This window comes from Mustela erminea, chromosome 13 (genome assembly GCF_009829155.1).
Source record: "Mustela erminea isolate mMusErm1 chromosome 13, mMusErm1.Pri, whole genome shotgun sequence".
Taxonomy (NCBI): domain Eukaryota; kingdom Metazoa; phylum Chordata; class Mammalia; order Carnivora; family Mustelidae; genus Mustela; species Mustela erminea.
Window position 1 is genome coordinate 65465505 of NC_045626.1, and position 16689 is coordinate 65482193.

The 16689-nt window shown below is 40.9% G+C and overlaps 1 pseudogene; it reads right to left on the reverse strand.

Moving 5' to 3' along the window:
- LOC116571509 overlaps nucleotides 1–16689 on the reverse strand; it is a 67013-nt pseudogene that overhangs the window by 18373 nt on the left and 31951 nt on the right.

Sequence of the window (16689 nt, forward strand, 5' to 3'; positions counted from 1 at the left end):
AGAGAGAGAGAGGGAAGCAGGCTCCCTGCTGAGCAGAGAGCCCGATGCGGGCCTCGATCCCAGGACCCTGAGATCATGACCCGAGCCGAAGGCAGCGGCTCAACCCACTGAGCCACCCAGGCGCCCTCAAGGACAGATTTAGCTGCAGAACATGGACAACTTCCTGTCTGAACTGTGGGGATGGTCAGTATTACCCTCAGTCAGATTCCCCTCTCTATTGGATTTTTATGGAAACATCTCAATTTTGATCTCTAGAGCTCCTATCACTCTTCAGAGCTACTGTGTGATTAAAGAAAAGAAAAAGGTACTATTTGGCCTTTTCTCTGGGATTTGAGGAGACAGCTGAGATGAATTCATGGGCTCACTGCAGTGAAAGCCATTGAGCTGCCTGTCTCTTTAGTCCTCCCACTGGACCTGAGCTCTGTGAGAGCAGGACTAGGTCTTGTCATGTCTGTGTTCTCATGGCTTAGGACCATGCCTAGCACAGAGTGCAGCCCTCCTGCGGAATGAAAGAGCGAAGGCACGAGCTAAGCTGGTGAAGTGAACAACGTAAATCGTGGGCATAGGCTGTACCTCTAAGAGTGTGTGCACCTTGTGTGAGTGTGTGAGAAATGAAGAGGGAGGAGGCCTGGCTCCTTCCCTCAGGGCAAGCGAGACTCCCTCTACATCACTGATATCCCTCTTACTTCACAGTCAACATTTCTACCAAGAAAGATGGGCTGCCTGGTAGATAAGCCATCTGCGGCAACTTTTCTCCTAACCATCCACTTAAAGACCAAGGGCACATAGGCTCCAATAGGAAAACAGATCATGGGGGTCCTTCCCTTACCTTCGGGCAGCAGCTTTACCACCAGCACTGGGTAGGTGATGGAGCTGCACCCAGTTCTGATGCCACAGTACTTCTCACATAATGAAGGTACAACACCACATGCCACTTTATCTGTAAGAGAGGTCGCAGTCACACCAACGTGTCAGCCTTAGAGCTCTAAAATCTGAGGGGAGCAAAAGGGAAGCAAACTAGATAATTCTATGTCTATGTGTATGTGTATGTCAGATTCTTGATCTACTCGTGACTGCTCCAGTTCATGATCTTACATTCCTTGGGATCTTGGGGCTGGGAATTAGGTGCCTAGGAGCCAGACGAAACAGTGCTTCTACTAATGGACTGCTTGACTCCAACGTTAATGGGACCTAGACAAGACTTTCAGGGATGGCTGCTAGGTGTCAGGAAGGCAGATGGATTATTCATCCAGCTATTAATCCATGAGCCACCCCAAACCTTACTTGCTTGGTCTTCATAGGAGTGTTATTTCAGCGTGTTTGGAAGAAATTCTGGACAAAGGTATATAAAGGGAATGAATGTGATGTCCTTCAGGAGCTTAAATTAGGGATATAAAGTTACCATTTGAGAAAAAACCCCAAACGACAAAGCAACTTAGATGATGAAGAAGCAGGGGATTGTCTTGGTTTATGGGTAGAGCTGTTTGACTGGGGATGGCTTTCCAGTTTAAGCACTGGTTACCAAACATCTTGAGGAAGACTAAAAACTCAGGGGCAGCTGCATGCATTTACATCTGCCCACGCTCCTTGTAACAGAACCTCTGGGACACTCAGCGTAGTATAAGCAGGGCCCAGGAACCAGGCCTGGCTATTCTGGAAATTCCTTCTCCTTGGCTGCAATAACTGGTCCTTATCACTCAAGTGAGTTCACTGAGACTCATTTGGGATTTTTGCTGAAACAATTGGGGAAGGAAACACTTGGTGGGTGTTGTTGAGTTGGTGGGATAGAAGCCTGGTGCTGTTGGCAACCACCTTGCCACCAGATGGCCTGAGGGTAACACTTGCTCAGAAGGGAGAGGAGCTAAAAATGTACATATTATGTTCTACCAAGAACTCTAAATAATATAGTGGCCTACACGGAAAACCAGATTTTGAGAATCACACCTTGGCAGCTGGCAGTGTCTGGCCCCCAGCTCTGGCCAGGGGAGAGACTCAGAATCTAGGGCCAAGATCATTTGGGTTATTGGAAAACCATACTCTTCCAGGAACATGGACAGGTGCCAAACTTCCATGATAAATGGCTCCCTGGTTTTATACACCTGGCATGTGCTAATGGATATGTGAGTCTGGCCATTTCTGACGGCTAAAGACAAGTGACTCCAGGATCTTCTCACCCTAAGGGCTCCCCACCAATGTGTTCCATCAACTCTGTTCACTCCTTGGTCAGAAGGCTGGAGAGAGTCTGCGTTCTTGAAGCCCACTCTAGCTAGAGAGAGAGAGGCCATTCCTTCATCTTTTTTCTACTTCCCTTAGCAGCTTTCTATCTAGAGTCCAAGATAAATGTGATTCTGTGAGTCTTCTTCCTCAGTGAGTAGGGAAATCTGTGCTGGGAAGTGGGGTAGGGTGGGGTGGGGAGGCAGGTTTGCAAAGCCCAGGGCAATCTAGGTGTCCTAGAGAGCACAATAGTGTATTTCCTAACCTACGAGGAAGCACTACCTATGAGACCTCAAAATGTCACCTGGCAGCCAAAGACCAAATCTGGGAATGTTGAAACAAAACCTTTCTCTCTGTTAAAGCTGGAAGGGAATTAGGATTAAATTAAAAAAGGGGGGGGCACCTGGGTGGCTCAGTGGGTTAAAGCCTCTGCCTTCAGCTCAGGTCCTGATCCCAGAGTCCTGGGATCCAGCCCCACATCAGGCTCTCTGCTCAGTGGAGAGCCTGCTTAGCCTGCTCAGCAGGGAGCCTACTTCCCTTCCTCTCTCTGCCTGCCTCTCTGCCTACTTGTGAGCTGTCAAATAAATAAATAAATCTTAAAAAAGAAGAAGAAGAAGAAGAGGCATGTCTTGGGGCAGACCGAAGGATGAATTAGACTTAGAGAAGTCTCCTACACATGTTACTTAGCAATAATTAGTGTTTTGCATTCTGTCTGGCCTTGTCAAAGCTTAGCCACAGAAGACTCTCATGGAAGCTACCTGCTTTGTCCCAGTGGCTGCACCTATCAGAAAAAGCACTCCATGTAGGTTTAATGAATAAACAAACTAGATACTCTGAGAGACAGTACAGATAGTAAAGCTAGGTTGAAATGGGAATGAGAGACATCCACAGAGTTATGGTAGCTCATTAAGAGAAACAAAGATGTTTTGATAGCATTTATGGGGAAGAACATGGACCTGAGTCAGACCCACTTTGGGGGTTTACATTGAGCTCCCCCTCTGACATTCCTCATCTGTTCACTGAGGCTACAAAAGCCTCACGATCTGAGCCAGTATTGACAGCATCTATCACGTTCCCAGTACAGTGCCTGCCACACAGGCGTGTGTGTCATGGCGATACACATGATTCAGGAGGAGCAAGTGAGCCTTCCTGTAGATTGTGCCTCCAAACCCTGGCCAGGACTGAGCTCTGGCTGCATGGAGCCTTGGTTGGTTCTTCCCTATCCAAACTTCTCTCATGGAATTTCTCTCTTGCCGCCTCCAACTATGGTTTCTGCCAGACTTTTGCTCAGCTGCACTCTTAATTGGAACTCTTTAGCTCCCTTAAAGGCAATTGGGGCATCTCAATCCCCATACTGTGGGGGGCCTGATGACCCCAAATACTCTCTAGGTCTCTTCAGGAAAAAGAAGGTGATCAGCTTGAACACATCAGCATTAAGGATTTACCTGGGAGTAAGACACGGCTGATCACTCCTGGCATCACTATGCTGAACATGGGCAGCGGCTTCAGACACCCACAAGGGACTCAGCCGCCTTTCACATGAGACATGTTCTTCCCTGCCAGGCATCGCTGGACAAAAATCTGCCAAGGAGGGGCGCCTGGGTGGCTCAGTGGGTTAAAGCCTCTGCTTTATGCTCAGGTCATGATCCCAGGGTCCTGGGATTGAGCCCCACATCGGGCTCTCTGCTTAGCAGGGAGCCTGCTTCCCTTCCTCTCTCTCCCTCTGCCTGCCTCTCTGCCTACTTGTGATCTCTGTCTGTCAAATAAATAAATAAAATCTTTTAAAAAAATCTGCCAAGGAAACACAGAGGGGTGAGAGAGGGGATGATGGCTCTAGCAAAGCGTTTCAAGCCTGGGCTACCTCATTGTAGCAGAGAGGACAATTGTGACCGGCTGCAGCGGCAGGATGTGCCCTCTGGTGGGTTTTTGCTGAGCTGCTCACCCCAATCATCCAGGCATCTCCAGGGCATCCAGAGCCAGAGGAGGCTCATGTGACCAATGAACATGTTTTGCTCAGTGCACAGTTGCCTGAGGGGACAGGAATGGTGTGCGCGTGACCTTGGCCTCATTGTCAGCACTGCACACCAATTATGGAGGCACAGTGCTTACAAGCTGTCCCCTGGCAAGGATGAGACTCCCTTCTAGAGGCCACAGACTGCCCCTGCCAGGTAGAAGGAAGAGGCCCCTCATGACATCAAAGCAGAATTGGGTCCCCAGCATCAAAAGCGTTCTCAGAACTGGGGGCGACTTCATTCATCTAAATTGAAATGAACTAGAACTAGTGTAGACCTTGTAAGTGCAAAATCTCCTAGGAGATGTTTCACGACCCATTTCATGGTGCTCCTGCCATAAGAAGCAGTGTGCACTCAGGCCGAACAGAATGGTACAGCTGGCAGGTGGAGAAGCATTTAAGAAAGTGCATAAAGACATGGTCCAGTGAATCACAACAATGCAGTATTATATATGTACTGAAAGTATGTTTCTGCAGAACATTTAGATAATGGAAAAAATGCTCACAGTGTGATGGTAACTAAGAGGCATACAGGATACAGCAGCAGCATATACACCGTGACTCTACACCGAGAAAAAAGTGCACAGGAATTAACTGACATGGTAATAGTGTTTCATGCTAGCATGGTGAAATTAACAAGCAGGACTGTCATTTTCCTCTTTAGGTTGTCTTTATTTTCCAAATGCATTATTTCAATACCGCAGGAAGAACCCCAAAGTGGTCCTCTTCAACCAATAGGTACTGCTTCTTGGGAGGTTCACTGGCATCCTGTTGCTAACATCTCAATGTATGTGGGCTTCTGTGGAGCAGGTGGGGGTGGGCAGCCAGGCTGCACTTCCTGGTCTTTGCTTAGTCCCATGCACGTAAGAATGGGTCTCTCAAGGGAGAGGGTGAAGGAGTAGGGCAAGGGCAGAAATTCAACTCTCGTTCTGAGGGAAGGGTGATTATAAAGGCAATGCAGAAATTCCATGTAGAAAGCCCAAAGTACTTTTGTTTAGTGTCATATATTACAAAGTGGGGCAAGGAAAGGATTATCATTTAAAAATGATAGTGGGCCAAAGTTAACAATTTTCCTTCCATCAGTTTGTTTGCCTCTCTTTTAATTAACAATTTTTCTTAATTTCAAATTTTCTTTACAAGTTTGAAGGTATATATTGAACTTCCGTGTTTTTTTAAAGATTTATTTATTTAGTTGAGGTGGGGGAGGGGAAAAAGGGGAGGGAGAGAGAGAATCTCAAGCAGACTCGTGCTGAGCTTGGAGCTGAATGCGGGGCTAGATCTCATGACCCTGAGATCATGACCTGAGGTAAAATCAAGAGTTGGACACTTAACCGACTGAGCCACCTAGGCACCCGACTACTAATAATGACCCTTAAAATTTTCATATAGATACAATTTCAAGTCCAAAGTAAATCAACATCTCCGCCCTTCTGAACAATTTAGAGTCCACATACAGATTTAACTCCAAATAGTGGTACAATATTTCAGTTTTGCCCTGTTTTTCACTTCTTGTATTTGTAATTCTTATTCTTCAGCCCATTTGCTCATGTACCTATTAATATCTTTGTTAACTATTCCTTCTTGCTCATGAGTATTTCCTTTTTCTTTATGTACATCTTTCAGTCCTTCTTTAGGGAAGGTTATGTCTTGATTTTGCCCTTGGTCATGAATAATACCTTAGCTGGGCATATATTTTAGAAGTGACATTTTCCTTAAGGACTTCGAAAATTTTACACCTCTACCTTTGGGTTACATTGTTGAAGCTGAGAAGTTTGTTGTTGGTATAACTGTCTTCTTTTTATCAGTAATCTTTCCCCTCAGGTGCCCTTCAAATTCTCCTTGTCTTCCATGTTCTGGACTTTCATTATGGTTTCATTACATTTCTTTGTGTGGATTTGTAAATTATCTATGCTTGATTCATTGTGATTCTGGAGTCTGATGCTTCCTGCTCTTTCAGCAATTGTAAAAATTCTCATCCACTTTCTCTTAAAATATCGCTTCTCTCTCCTTTTGTTTTGGAACTCCAGTGAAATATATTTTAATCCTGATTCTCTCTTCCGTGTCATTTTGTTTCTCTTTCACACTTTCCAGTTTTGTGCTTTCAATAGTTTCTTCAGTTCTTGCTTTCAGATAACCATTTCTTCCCTTCAGCTGTGCTTAATCTGCTATTTTTTAAAAAGTTTATTTATTTATTTAAGTAGTCTCTACATACCCAACGTGGGTTTCAAACACATGATGGAGATCAAGACTCATGTGCTCCTCTCACCAAGCCAGTCAGGCGTCCCTTTAATATGCTATTTTAATAGTTAAAAATTTTCACATTTCAATGAGCATATTTTTCACTTTTAGAAGTTTGAGTTTTCATATCTGACTGTTTTTGGTACAAAGGTGTTAAGGTTTTCAGTTCCATTTTTATTTCTTTACTTTAAAAAAGATTTTATTTTTCAGAGATGTAGAGAAAGAGAGAATGGCAGGGAGAGGGAGAAGGAGGCTTCCCACTGAGCAAGGAGCCCAATGTGGGACTTGATCCCAGGACCTTAGGATCATGATCTGAACCAAAGGCACATGCTTAACTGACTGAGCCATCCAGACATCCCTTTTATTTCTTTATACACACTTTTAAAAAAGTTATGGTATCTAATACCTCAGTTTTCTGAAATTTGGGGTACTAATTCTGCTGTTTCTTGCTCAAGGTGGTTTGATTCTTCTGTATTTTCTAATTTTGTTTTAGGGGCTCATGTTGTGCAGGCATTTATTTATGGGAATGCTGCAAGACCTTGGTTGAGGGTGCATCCTTCCAGGGGAAATCTGCCATTACTCTTGCCAGATTTGTATGCAACAAATTTTGGATGAGTTTATGTTCATTTCTTCCCATGGGCTTTTCCTGATAATACAGGGAATTAAGTTAAAATTTTAATGAAAACCCAAAACGTATAGGAAGGCCAGCCTGCCCTTGTGAATCCTTAGGGGAGACTTCTTTCCTTCTCCTGGGACTAGGGTTGGGGCATTTTGTTTCTTTTTGCTGGTGGGCAGCTATTTTCCTGGTCTACCTTTTCACTGATGGTACAGCCTTCACTCTACACTACTCATGAACTCAAGGCCTTTCTCCTGTTCTCACCTGGCCAGTTAAATCTAAGCCTTGGAAATCCTGGCTTGGTAAATACTGTCAGGGCACCATCAGTGTATCTGTCAGCTCAACTCTCTTGAGTTCAGTTCTCCTTGGTTTTTCAGTCTCCAGGGATTTTCTTCCTTCTTACGAGCTTTGCTATGACTATAAAAAGATGTTTGTTATATTTTACCCAATAAAACTAGAAAACTTTGTTTTTGGAGGTAGTTTAGGAAATCTAGTTTACCCACTGTCAGATGTGGAAGGTTAGAGGCAACTTTTAAAGTTGTAGAAGAAACTGAAAAGTAAAATGTAGAAAGATTTTTCTTATCTTCTAGGTAAAGAAGCACCATTAAACATAATAAATGGACAGGAATACAAATGAAAAAAACCCAGAGCTACATTATAGAGAATACCCACATATAGTGCTCTGGATCTCATCTTGTTTCTTGTCTGTCCACTCACTACATTTTAAAGACCTATCAGTTTTGTATCGTCTAGCTCCTATGACAGCATAGTATTCCACAGTATTAATGCCCCTCCTGCCATTTCATCTACCCACGTTGGAGTAACCAGCACAGTCAATGATCACATGGTGATCAATGCCTCATATATAATCCCTCATGAACTTGCATGAAGATATTTTAGGTAGCTTCTGAGGAGCACCACTGCTAGCTCAGAGTACAGTATAATTACTCTTATCAAATACTGCTGGATTACCTTCCAGAATAGATTGCACCAGTCTATACTTCCACCAGGAGTTCACAAGGGTTCTTAAACATTCAGTCTCTCCAACACTTGGAATTACCAGTCTTTCTAATTTTTGCCAGTTTCCTTGTGGTTTTGAGTTTCACTTCCCTCATAACTCTGGTTATATGCTGGTTTTATGCTTGCCTGAATTTCCTTATTTATAAATTGCCTATCATGATCTTTTACCCACATCTCTACTGGATTCCTTTTTCTTGTGGCTTTGCTATTAGTCTCTTTTTCATAATAAACATTTCTAATAATCTCTAATCTGTCATCTGTCAACTTTTTCCACAGTACTTTTTAAAAAAGTACTTATATGTAATGTGATCAAATCAATATCATTTGTACTCTCCCCACTCTGTCTCAAAAATATTCCGTCATCCTCCCTTAAAAATGTCTAGCTTTTCTTTCCACATTTAAGTCTTTAACCCAACCCAAAGTCCACCTTTGTACTAAGTGTTAGGTGGGGGTGAAGAATTGTTACTCCAAATAGTTCCTTGGTTTTCTAACATCATCAAAGGGTATGTGTCTCCCCCATTGATTTCTGAAGCCTGTTGGATACATATTAAATTTCTATAAGTACAAGAATCTGCCTGACCTCTTTATTTTTTCCCACTAGTCTATGTATCTATTCTTGGATGTTTCAAACTGTTTTTATTGCTGCTACTTTGTAGATGTTTAAAATTTGGTTTGGCAAGTTCTCCCCCTTTGTTCTTCAGTTTCAAAGTCAGGCTAGCAATTTGTAGCATTTTACTCTTCCATAAAATGTTTAAATCTTTAAAAAAAAATCATTATGTAACACATGAAAGCACACTGTAGCACATTAAGAGCATATACTATAACAACCATCCAAATTCAGATGGAACATTGTAGGTATCCCAGAAGCCTTTCTGTGGCCTTTTTTTTTTTTAAATTGAGGTGAACTTAATGTAATATATAACAAACCATTTTAAACAATTCAGTAGCCCCCAGTGAATTCCCAAGCTTATGCAATCACACTTTTCTCTAGTTTCAAAACTTTTTAATCACCTTGGAAGTACACCCATGTCCATTAAGCTGTTCCCTTCATTTTTCCTCTCCCAACCCCTGGCAAGTACTAATTGGATTTCTGTCTGTGGATTTGCCTACTCTGGATATTTTGTATAAAAGGAATCATACATTAGATGATTATTTGTATCTCACTCTTTCCACTTAGGATAATGTTTTTGAGATCCATCTAAGTTATAACATGTGTCAGTACATAATTTCTTTTTATGTCTGAATAATATTCCAATGAACAGAAGCACATTCTGTTCACTCATTCATGAGTGAACATCTGGGTTGTTTCCACCTTGTGGTACTTATAAATAATGCTTGCCATGTGACTTCTTCTTTTTTTTTTTAAAAAGATTTTTTCTTTATTTATCTGACAGAGATTACAAGTAGGCAGAGAGGCAGGCAGAGAGAGAGGAGGAAGCAGGCTCCCTGCAGAGCAGAGAGCCTGATGTGGGGCTCCATCCCAGGACCCTGGGATCGTGACCTGAGCCGAAGGCAGAGGCTTAACACACTGAGCCACCCAGGTGCCCTGCCATGTGACTTATTCTTTTCATCTCAACCCCTTCCCTTGCTCCAGAAATGATCACTTTCATGATTTTCTTTCTTATTTGTTTGCCACTTACTGTGTATTCCTAAATGACATAAGTTAGCACTGCCTGTGGTAAACTTTATAAAAATGTATTCATGCAATGCCTAGGTATCTGTATCTAGCTTCTTTTATTTGGCATCAAGCTTGAAGATCATCCAATTTATTGTGTGTATCTGTACTTCCTTTTCATTTGTTTATTGCCTTTGCACCGTATGAATATTTCATAATACATTTAATGATCTACCATTGACAGTGAGCCAAATAAGTTTTAGAATAAGTTTTGAGTCCTTAAAAAGCAAACTGAAAAACTGATTGGTTGCATTAATTTATGGGCACAGTTGGGGAGAACTGACATATTTCATATCCAAAAAGATTTTTTTAAGATAATGATAGTGAAGAAGAAAAAAATTTAAAAGTTGATATATTATAGAAGGGGCTGTGAAATTCCTCTAATTTTTAAAAAAAGGTTATTTATTTATTTATTTGAGACAGAGAGGGAGAGAGAGAGAGAGAGAGCACGCATGAGAAAGGAGAAGGTCAGAGGGAGAAGCAGACTCCCCATGGAGCTGGGAACCTGATGCAGGACTCAATCCCAGGACTCTGGGATCATGACCTGAGCTGAAGGTAGTCAGCCAACTGAGCCATCCAGGTGCCCTGAAATTCCTTTTAAACAGAATTTCTTATCAAGTTCTTTAGGCAATAAATCAGGACTGGAAGGGACCCCTGATCACTGAGTGTAGACAGACCAACTGTTGCCTGTGGTTGGAGAGACTGGGAAAACCTGGAATGCACTGAGGACCACAGCCTCCAAAGCAGCCACTTCAACTGTACCATGCCTAGTTACCTGATCAGTGCACCAGTAGTATAAGGAGAGAGTAGAGACACCAAAGATGATTCCAGGCCATGGGAGGTCTCCAGTGATGGGATCTCGGAAGATTTGGAAAAAATCTAGGTGAGGACTAAAACATTCTGCCTCGGCAGTCCAATTTTCTTTATGGATTAGGTCTGGCTTACTGTCTGGGTATTTATGCAATAGCTCTGGTATCCTCCCACTTCCCGAAAAGCTTGAAACACCATAAAATTTATCAGTACCCGAAACTATACAGTAACACATGTTTGAAGACCCAAGATTGCAAAGTGAGTCCCAGTTTCATGGACTGTACCTAGTATAAAAAGCACAGTGGATTGAAAAATAGTCAAGACTAAATGTATCTAAGAAAAACAACACCTCTTCCAAGGAGAAACAAGTAGAGTAGATAATCATGGTTGTATGCCCACACCCCACCTCCTACTTCTGGTAGCAGAAACCCTCTTCCCAGTTGCATTCCATCCTGTGTGGCTTAGGTGGGCCTCATCAAACTGTCCACATGCCCTGGGGCCTGCCCAATACTCTCTATCCCATGGACAACAACTGATGTGTCAGGAATGGATATGAGACCCAAACTGGGCTAACTGGAATCTGTCCCAGGAGTCTTCAGCTTAAGGAACCAAAAGTTCCTGCTTCCGTTCTTTGCAGTTCTAAGCCAGTTTAACAGTTTGAAGCTCTCTTGTCTACCTGGTTCATTCAGAACCCTGGATCTAGCCATCACTAAAGGTTGGGTGCTCCTGGAATTTGTACTTACTTGAGTTAAGAAGGTACTTATTTGCTTATACTTATTTGCTTATATTCAGTTTTAAAAAAATTTTTTTCTTTTCAGCGTAACAGCAATCTGTGCCCTCCATAATACCCACCACCTGGTTCCCCCAACCTCCCACCCCTGCCCCTTCAAAACCCTCAAGTTGTTTTTCCGAGTCCATAATCTCATGGTTCACCTCCCCTTCCAATTTCCCTCAACTCCCTTCTCTCCATCTCCCCTTATTATGCTCCACAAATAAGTGAAACCATATGATAATTGACTCTCTCTACTTGACTTATTTCACTCAGCATAATCTCTTCCAGTCCTGTCCATGTTGCTACAAAAGTTGGGTATTCATCTTTTCTGATGGAGGCATAATACTCCATAGTGTATATGGACCACATCTTCCTTATCCATTCATCCGTTGAAGGGCATCTTGTTTTTTTCCACAGTTTGGCGACCGTGGCCATTGCTGCTATAAACATTGGGGTACAGATGGCCCTTCTTTTCACTACATCTGTATCTTTGGAGTAAATACCCAGGAGTGCAATTGCAGGGTCATAGGGAAGCTCTATTTTTAATTTCTTGAGGAATCTCCACACTGTTTTCCAAAGTGGCTGCACCAACTTGCATTACCACCAACAGTGTAAGAGGGTTCCCCTTTCTCTGCATCCTCTCCAACACATGTTGTTTACTGTCTTGCTAATTTTGGCCATTCTAACTGGTGTCAGGTGGTATCTCAATGTGGTTTTAATTTTAATCTCTCTGATGGCTAGTGATGATGAACATTTTTTCATGTGTCTGATAGCCATTTGTATGTCTTCATTGGAGAAGTGTCTGTTCATATCTTCTGCCCATTTTTTTGGATATGATATCTGTTTTGTGTGTGTTGAGTTTGAGTTCTTTATAGATCCTGGATATCAACCTTTTGTCTGTACTGTCATTTGTAAATATCTTCTCCCATTCTGTGGGTTGTCTCTTTGTTTTGTTGATTGTTTCCTTTGCTGTCCAGAAGCTTTTGATCTATATTCAGTTTTGAACTAAAGTTCTATCACAAGCTCTCTTAAGAATCTTGACCAAAACTAATATTAACTTTCCTGCAATGCCAACAAAATATTTATCAAATGTCAAACTTGAAAATTTCTAAGTGTTATACAATCTTAACAGTAAATAATTTTTTTTTAAAAAAGATTTACTTGTTTTAGAGAAAGTGGGGTGGGGAGTCAGAGGGGAAGAGAGAATCCTCAAGCAGACTCCCTGCTGAGTGCTGGAGCCTGCCACAGGGCTAGATATCATGACCCTGAGATCATGACCTGAGCTGAAATCAAGAGTTGACTGCTCAACCAACTGAGAACTCTCTGTGCCCCTAAAGAAAAATATTTTTTAAAAGGCACAAAAACACCCTTAATTCCACTTACCCAACAACAACAAAAAACCCCAACCCTTTTATTTTGGCATATTAAGCCATGTTCCTTTGATACAGACTTGAGTTTTAAAATGTGCTCAGAATCATTTGGAGTTAAAACTAGTCAATAAAAGAATAGTGACTGACTGTAAAATCAATAAGACACTTCATGGCACATCTACAAATGAATTCCATGTGTATTAAAAAAAGGTGAAATAAAAAAGTATGAAGTTATTAGATAAAAACAGAATATCTTTATGATCTTGAGTTAAGGAGTATATTCATAGACAAGACACAAAAAAGAAAAGGAAGGTTGATAAATTTGATCTCAAAATTTAAAATTTATATGACTGAAATCAAGTTAAAATTTTGTCAGGCTAAAAAAAGAAATTTGTGTCATGTATAAAGAACTATACAGTGACAGCCAAGGGAAATTATTCAGAAAAAATATGGTATTGAATATGAATTGGTAATTCACAAAAGAGGAACTACAAATGGTCACTAAGTATATGAAATGATGTTCAACCTCATCAGTATCTGGGAACTTCCAAGTAAAACAAGAATTGATATACTTTTTCTTCTTCACTGATTTGGCAGATTTTTAAAAAGTCTTGAAACATCAATTATTGGCTGAAAAGTTAGGGAACACATATTCTGACATATATTGCTGAGAATACAAGTTAATACAGACACTTTGGAGAGGAATTTGGGATATCCCTCAGTAAGCTGGGATTATTCCGTGAATGCAAGATTGAGTTAACATTCAAAACAATTCACTGTGTTAACAGAATAAAGGAGAAAAATAATATAATCTTTTCCGTAGAAATGGAAAAAACACTTGCTACAATTCAAAACCTGTTCATGATAAACAATTGTAGCAAACTAGGAATAGAAGAGAATTTGTTAGTCTTGCAAAGAGTATCTATAAAACACTGATGGCAAATAATTTATTTAATGGTAAAATATCCAAAGCTTTCCCTCTAAGTTGGAAGTAAGACAAGGATGCCTGTTTCTTCTCCTACTCTGTCTTCTACTCAACATTGCCCTAATGGCCCTGACCAATATAATAAGACAAGGAAAAGAAACAAAAGCTGTTTGGAAAGCAAGGAAACAAAAAGATAACCTCTTGATGCTGGTTACCAGAGTGTGTTCAATTTGCGATATTTCATCTAGCTACATATTTTGTCTTGTGTACTTCTCAATAAAGTTTATTAAAAATACAAAACCAAAAAGGTGTAGTAGATCTCTATTCACAGACATAGAAATTTGCCCTAGATATAATACCAGTGGTGGAAAACAGTCTGCAAAAATTTTTTTGATTCTATCTATCCATCTCATAGATTAAAAAATGATTGTATATATGAAGAATATCTCTGGAAGGATATGCACAAAAATATAACACTGGTTGCCTCTGGGGAGGTGAACTGAAGAACTGAGGGCAATGAGTATTTCACCATGTATATTTTTTAAAAAATTTTTTATTTCTTTTCAGCGTAACAGTATTCATTGTTTTTGCACCACACCCAGTGCTCCATGCAATCCATGCCCTCCCTAATACCCACCACCTGGTTCCCCCAACCGCCCACCCCCGCCCCTTCAAAACCCTCAGATTGTTTTTCAGAGTCCATAGTCTCTCATGGTTCACATCCCCTTCGCCATTTAGTATTTGATTATTATTATTATTATTATTTTATAAACATATAATATATTTTTATCCCCAGGGGTACAGGTCTGTGAATTGCCAGGTTTACACACTTCACAACACTCACCATAGCACATACCCTCCCCAATGTCCATAATCCCACCCCTCTTCTCCCAACCCTCTGCCCCTAGCAACCCTCAGTTTGTTTTGTAAGATAAAGAGTCACTTATGATTTGTCTCCTTTCCAATCCCATCTTCTTTCATTCATTCTTCTCCTACCCACTTAAGCCCCCATGTTGCATCACCACTTCCTCATATCAGGGAGATCATATGATAGTTGTCTTTCTCTGCTTGACTTATTTCGCTAAGCATGATACGCTCTAGTTCCATCCATGTTGTCGCAAATGGCAAGATTTCATTTCTTTAGATGGCTGCATAGTATTCCCTTGTGTATATATACCACATCTTCTTTATCCACTCATCTGTTGATGGACATCTAGGTTCTTTCCATAGTTTGGCTATTGTGGACATTGCTGCTATAAACATTTGGGTGCACGTGCCCCTTTGGATCACTATGTTTGTATCTTTAGGGTAAATACCCAGTAGTGCAATTGTTGGGTCATAGGGTAGTTCTATTTTCAACATTTTGAGGAACCTCCATGCTGTTTTCCAGAGTGGTTACACCAGCTTGCATTCCCACCAACAGTGTAGGAGGGTTCCCCTTTCTCCGCATCCTAGCCAGCATCTGTCATTTCCTGACTTATTAATTTTAGCCATTCTGACTGGTTTGAGGTGATATCTCATTGTGGTTTTGATTTGTATTTCCCTGATGCCAAGTGATATGGAGCACTTTTTCATGTGTCTGTTGGCCATCTGGATGTCTTCTTTGCAGAAATGTCTGTTCATGTCTTCTGCCCATTTCTTGATTGGATTATTTGTTCTTTGGGTGTTGAGTTTGCTAAGTTCTTTATAAATTTGGGACACTAGCCCTTTATCTGATATGTCGTTTGCAAATATCTTCTCCCATTCTGTCAGTTGTCTTTTGGTTTTGTTAACTGTTTCCTTTGTTGTGCAAAAGCTTTTGATCTTGATAAAATCCCAATAGTTCATTTTGCCCTTGCTTCCCTTGCTTTTGGCGATGTTCCTAGGAAGATGTTGTTGCGGCAGAGGTCGAAGAGGTTGCTGCCTGTGTTCTCAAGGATTTTGATGGATTCCTTTCTCACATTGAAGTCCTTCATCCATTTTGAGTCTATTTTTGTGTGTGGTATAAGGAAATGGTCCAATTTCATTTTTCTGCATGTGGCTGTCCAATTTTCCCAACACCATTTATTGAAGAAGCTGTCCTTTTCCCATTGGACATTCTTTCCTGCTTTGTCGAAGATTAGTTGACCATAGAGTTGAGGGTCTATTTCTGGGCTCTCTATTCTGTTCCATTGATCTATGTGTCTGTTTTTGTGCCAGTACCATGCTGTCTTGATGATGACAGCTTTGTAATAGAGCTTGAAGTACGGAATTGTGATGCCACCAACGTTGGCTTTCTTTTTCAATATCCCTTTGGCTATTTGAGGTCTTTTCTGGTTCCATATGAATTTCAGGATTATTTGTTCCATTTCTTTGAAGAAAATGGATGGTACTTTGATAGGAATTGCATTAAATGTGTAGATTGCTTTAGGTAGCATAGACATTTTCACAATATTTATTCTTCCAATCCAGGAGCATGGAACATTTTTCCATTTCTTTGTGTCTTCCTTAATTTCTTTCATGAGTACTTTATAGTTTTCTGAGTATAGATTCTTAGCCTCTTTGGTTAGGTTTATTCCTAGGTATCTTATAGTTTTGGGTGCAATTGTAAATGAGATTAACTCCTTAATTTCTCTTTCTTCTGTCTTGTTGTTGGTGTAGAGAAATGCAACTGATTTCTGTGCATTGATTTTATATCCTAATACTTTATTGAATTCCTGTACAAGTTCTAGCAGTTTTGGAGTGGAGTCTTTCGGGTTTTCCATATATAGTATCATGTCATCTGCAAAGAGTGATAGTTTGACTTCTTCTTTGCCAATTTGGATGCCTTTAATTTCCTTTTGTTGTCTGATTGCTGAGGCTAGGACTTCTAGTACTATGTTGAATAGCAGTGGTGATAATGGACATCCCTGCCGTGTTCCTGACCTTAGTGGAAAAGCTTTCAGTTTTTCTCCATTGAGAATGATATTTGCGGTGGGTTTTTCATAGATGGCTTTGATGATATTGAGGTATGTGCCCTCTATCACTGTACTTTGAAGAGTTTTGATCAGGAAGAGATGCTGTACTTTATCAAGTGCTTT